Raw genomic sequence first — 5,794 nt, forward strand, 5'->3', positions numbered from 1 at the left:
AGAGAGAGATCTTTCCCAACTCTTCCTTTTTACATGAGTGAGCTACCCGTTTTATTCATTTTATCCTTCTCAGAGCTGTTTTGATAGTATCCAAATGATGGTAAATGAAAAGGGAGGACACGAATATCTACCCAGAATTCAGGACTGGCAATCGATATGCATGTTTGAGTGAGAATCTTTTTCTCTCTCAACTTAGGTATACGTTTATGTCGTACCTAAAAGCGAGAACCACACTATTGGGACAAGTATGCAAGGCCCAATTTTCCTAACAAGCACAGTTAATTTTGTTATTTTCGAACATTTCTTTCCAAATTGGTTTATCCAATTAACAGTATTATATTAAGATCATGAATTGCTGGGTTAGGTTAGGTTAGCTTAGCTTAGGTTAGGTTAGCTTAGCTTAGCTTGGGTTAGCTTAGGTTAGGTTAGGTTAGCTTAGCTTGGGTTAGCATAGGTTAGGTTAGGTTTGATTACATTTCTATGTTAGATTTAACTCAAATTCAAAACAATTGCCAGTCATTCGGCTTGTTAGTCAACTTGCCTCTAATAGGGGCAATTTGTCTAACAAGACTATTTAGTTTTGTGTGTATATATATATATATATATATATAATATATATATATATATATATATATATATATATATATATATATATATATATATATATTATTATTATTATAGCTTCAAGACTCTGAACCAATATAGAAGCATCAAGAGGAAGTGCTTGTGTTATGGGCCAATAGGCCTTCTGCAGTTACTTCCATTCTTATGTTTTTATTCCCATTGGTTCGTGTTTTATCTTGTGTAAATGTCAATCACCTTACCCAAAACTTTGGTACCATATCACCTCACCCATGTATATATATATATATATATATATATATATATATATATATATATATATATATATATTATATTATATATATATATTATATATATAGATATATTATATATATATATATATATATATATATATATATATATATATATATATATATATATATATATAATATAGATGTATATTATATATATATATATATATATATATATATATATATATATATATATATATATATATATATATATATATATATAATATACAGAGTAAATCTACCCCAAAAGTAATGATTTATTTGTCTACAAAACTAAACTCTTTTTTGGAATCATATGAGGCCCCTCCACTGAGGGGGGAGGCCTGGATGTTTATTGTCATGTGTATTCATGCTGCTTGCATGTCGTCGTTTATTTTGCCTTTGTTGTTTTTTTGACAGCTTTCTTTGCCTTGGGTGGTTTGGGAGATTTTGAAGCTCTCTTTATTTTGGGCTTTTTGTTCCCAACAACAAGCTGCTGCTGCTGCTGCTGCTTCTTTTTCAAGGCTGTAGGTGGTTTGTTGCTTGTGGCGGCTTTCTTGGGAGGTTACCACGGCCCTTCTTTGCTGCTGTAGATGGTTTCTTGGTTGTGGTGGCTTTCTTGGGAGTTAGAACGGCCCTCTTCTCTGCTACGGCCAGCTTGAATGATCCACTAGCTCCACTTCCCTTGGTCTGAACAAGAATGCCGTCAGCCACTGCTTTCTTGAGAAATCTTCGGATGTAAATGGCGATCTTGGCAGCCTCGACTTTGTTGTTGGCAACAACGTACTTCTTGATTGCTTGTAGAGACGAGCCCTTACGGTCTTTGAGTGCTGCGACCGCGGCTAGAACCATTTGACTAGTTTTCGGGTGAGCAACCTGGACGCGAGGTTTCCTGGTGGTGGCCACCACAGCAGCAGCAGCCGCAGCCTTCTTGGTAGGCTTTGCTTCTACCATGATGATGATGAACCAACCAAGTGATGAGAGACGCTCAGACAGTCACGGGGGAATGATGCTGCCGCCGCTTGAGCCGAACCTATTTATGTGCCGGCACGGTACAGAAGCTGCAACCTGGCAACTCGTCCACCAATCACGACGGTTGGTTTTACGGCTCCGAAACCTGGATCCCATATCTTCTCTAAAATAGAAGCATTTGTTCATGTTCTTTGTAAAAGTATCATAAAGCAGGACAGATGAGACAAATATCATAAAAACTGAAGAGCAGATGAGCACACACATGTTTGTATTACAAAAGAAAATCCACAAATTCATTAGAAATTGGCAGGGCAGGCTGAGGAAGTAGGTAGATGTAAAATGTCTGTAAATGGCGAAAGAACATAAACCCAAGACTGAATAAACGATGTTAAATATCCATGCCAAGGAGACAAAAATATGTTAGGATACAATTACCATTAAGACACCACAAGCAGGTCCGTATCCTGCCGCGATGACTTAAAAGAGTTGGTTATTAGCCACAATGTGTAGGCAGTCTCATGCCAACGGCCATACCACGTTGAGAACACCGCTTCTCGTCCGATCAGCGAAGTTAAGCAACGTTGGGTTTGGTTAGTACTTGGATGGGTGACCGCCTGGGAACACCAAATGCTGTTGGCAATAATGTTTTTTGTTTTGTTTTGTTTTGTTTCGTTTGTTTTTGTTTGAATGGCTGGCTCCACGGGAAATTCACGGAGTTGTGTGGAATAAGGCCTGGTAAAATGAATTAATATGTATGTCATGTTTAAAACAAACTCGCTTAATATAGATATTGTGTGAGGCTTTATACAAAAAACAAACAACCAAACAAACATGTTGTATATATCTATATATATATAGCTTAATCCGGGTTTGAACTCGCAACTCCAAGAATACGCATCACTTATATACACTTTACCACTGGACCACTGCTGCAGGACACTAGCTTTGATGCTGAGGTATCAATTTAATGACGTAAATGCCATTTCCCACAATAAATGATAATTAAAAAGTATTTGTATGTACAAATCTTTTCTGTTTTAAAAGGCTACAATATCAGTTACTGATATAATTTGTGTTAATGTTTCTATACACACAAGAAGGCATATTTTTGCTTATATGTAAAGGGTACGGAGAAGGAATCCACAGACCATCATTCCCCTCCCCTTCCCCCCCCCCCCCCCCCCCCCCCCCCCACCCCCAACTCCCACCTACTACCACCCACCACCACCACCACCACCACCAATCACCACCAATCACCACCAATCACCACCACCAATCACCACCACCACATCTAACCGAAAACCCCCTAACACATCAACCCTCCCCCCAATCAACAGGCGAAATAATAACCCTCAAATGCATGCCTGCCTGCCTGCCTGCAAGCCAATACTAACGGTCTTCTCAGAAAGAAAATCTCTTTGTATCTGTATTACTTGATGAAATGTATGATTCTAATAATGAAAATAAATTTTGATGTCGGTTGTATGAGCATAATGACCAATATGCACATGATATGAATGAATTAAATAGTGTAGTTTTAAGTAATTAGGTTGTAGACACATTAAGCGGATATGATATTTGACGCGGTCCAGAACTGGTGATTTTTGGTTTAGTTTTAAATGCACCACCACCACCACCACCACCACCACCATTGCTTCCCCAGAGCCTAATTAAGGACCGGTAAAAGGAGTCAATATGTATGTCATCTATAAAACCAAAGAATGAATAAAAAAACACACACAAACCTACATAATAGTATTAGGAAGATTGTATGGCAAAAAAAAAAAAAAGTATTATTCCCATTGGTCGTTTGAACTCGCGACTTCCAAAACACCAGCCACACACCTTACAACCCAGCCACCATAGAGTTGGTATAATTGTGCAACTTTAGTTATAAAAGTAAAGTTTTCTCACATTGTATTGATAACTTAAAGGATTTTTTTTTTTTTTTTTGCATGTACAAATCTTATTGTCTGTTCTATGAAAAGGCTTGATGTAAATTATGTATTTTTTGAATGATTGAATTGTAGGCACATTAAGCGGATTCGATATTTGATATATCCAGAAAAAGGCGATTTATGTTCAGTTTTTAAATGCATCACCGTTAACGCTAAAGGACTGGTAAAATGACTCGATGTTTGTCATTTTTAAAATAAACACTAAAAACAAGGCCCTTAAACATATATAATGTTTGAATATAAATTGAATGCATATAAATACAAAGTGGGAGGGCTGGCTGCGTGGCTGGCTGGCTTGGCTGGCTGGCTGGCTGCTGGCTGGCTGGCTGGCTGGCTGGCTGGCTGCCTGGCTGCCTGCCTGCCTGCCTGCCTGCCTGCCTGCCTGCCTGCCTTGCCTGCCTGCCTGCCTGGCTGCCTGCCTGCCTGCCTGCCTGCCTGCCTGCCTGCTGCCTGCCTGCCTGCTGCCTGCCTGCCTGCCTGCCTTGCCTGTCTGGCTGCCTGGCTGCCTGGCTGCCTGCCTGCTTGCCTGCCTGCCTTGCCTTGCCTTGCCTTGCCTTGCCTTGCCTTGCCTTGCCTTGCCTTGCCTTGCCTTGCCTTGCCTTTGCCCTGCCCTGCCTTGGCTGCAGCTGGCTGGCTGGCTGGCTGGCTGGCTGGCCGTAAATCAACTCTTAACAACACCACACCACACCACACCATCACTCATCACCCATCACCCACCACCGGCCCCAGTCTCCCAGCCTCTCTTATATACCCGAGCAGGCCCTTTAAATTATTTGAATTGTTGCACTTCGGCCAATGGCAGGCACGATCGCTGCTGCTCAAACATATTCTGGTTCACAAGTATTAATATATATATATATATATATAATATATATATTATATTATATATATATATATATATATATATATATATATATATATTATATATATTCATGAAACACATTAAAACCTTGATCATTTATTCATTCATTACGTCTAGTGAAGAATTGCTTTTGTTCATTTGTATGATTAAAAATGGATAGAATATGAATTCCTCGCTTAAAGTAAAATATAAAATATATATTGGATTTATTATGATTGGTTAATATTCCAAGTGATGCTGAATATCCCCTATAATTTTGTTTGTTTGTTTGTTATGTACACATTCCAAATGAAATCAATATAAATGTTATTATTAATGTTTGAAAGTTGATTGTCTACTTGAATCTCTCTATTAAAGTGTGTGTGGCTCCGGATGGAGCCTGGTTATGGTATTTGTCGCGGTGGGTGGCAGAAGTGCTTACTTCTTCTCTGTCTTCTTTGGCAAAAGAACTGCCTGAATGTTTGGAAGAACACCTCCCTGTGCAATGGTTTACGCCAGACAGAAGTTTGTTGAGTTCTTCGTCGTTGCGGATGGCCAACTGCAAGTGACGTGGGATGATACGGGTCTTCTTGTTGTCACGTGCGGCGTTACCGGCGAGCTCGAGAACTTCGGCAGCGAGGTATTCCATGACGGCTGCCAGGTAGACAGGAGCGCCAGCACCGACGCGTTCGGCGTAGTTGCCCTTACGCAGCAGACGGTGAATTCTGCCCACGGGGAACTGAAGTCCGGCCCTGCTGGAGCGAGACTTTGACTTGCCCTTCACTTTGCCTCCCTTGCCGCGTCCTGACATTGCTGCTGCTGTTGTGGGTTTGTGGTGTTTTAATGCCGGCCCGCAGATCGAGCTTCGTGTTATATACCCCGCTCAGGATCAAGGGAGTCCGCCACTGACCAATCAGCGCGCTCCGCCACGCGACCCGCTCTGAGCTGAGTCGCGAGCGGGATATAAAAGGAAAGCTCGACTCGCGCAAAAGTTCATTATTGTATCGCAACGCCAGCCAGCACGAGCATCATCATGCCACCCAAGGCATCTGGAAAGGCTGCCAAGAAGGCCGGAAAGGCCCAGAAGGCCATTGCCAAGGGCGATAAGAAAAAGAAGCGCAGGAGGAAGGAGAGCTACAGCATCTACATCTACAAAGTGCTGAAGCAGGTCC

General features: G+C 41.0%; 1 non-coding gene across 1 annotated transcript; it reads left to right on the forward strand.

The window, feature by feature from the left end:
* Positions 1-2,343: 2,343 nt before the first annotated feature.
* LOC138363825 (5S ribosomal RNA) lies at positions 2,344-2,462 on the forward strand. The gene has a single exon (XR_011228144.1). It is a non-coding gene; the product is annotated as a 5S ribosomal RNA (ribosomal RNA).
* The last annotated feature ends 3,332 nt before the right edge of the window (positions 2,463-5,794 follow it).

The sequence above is a fragment of the Procambarus clarkii genome, chromosome 11, assembly GCF_040958095.1.
Source record: "Procambarus clarkii isolate CNS0578487 chromosome 11, FALCON_Pclarkii_2.0, whole genome shotgun sequence".
NCBI classification, from domain to species: domain Eukaryota; kingdom Metazoa; phylum Arthropoda; class Malacostraca; order Decapoda; family Cambaridae; genus Procambarus; species Procambarus clarkii.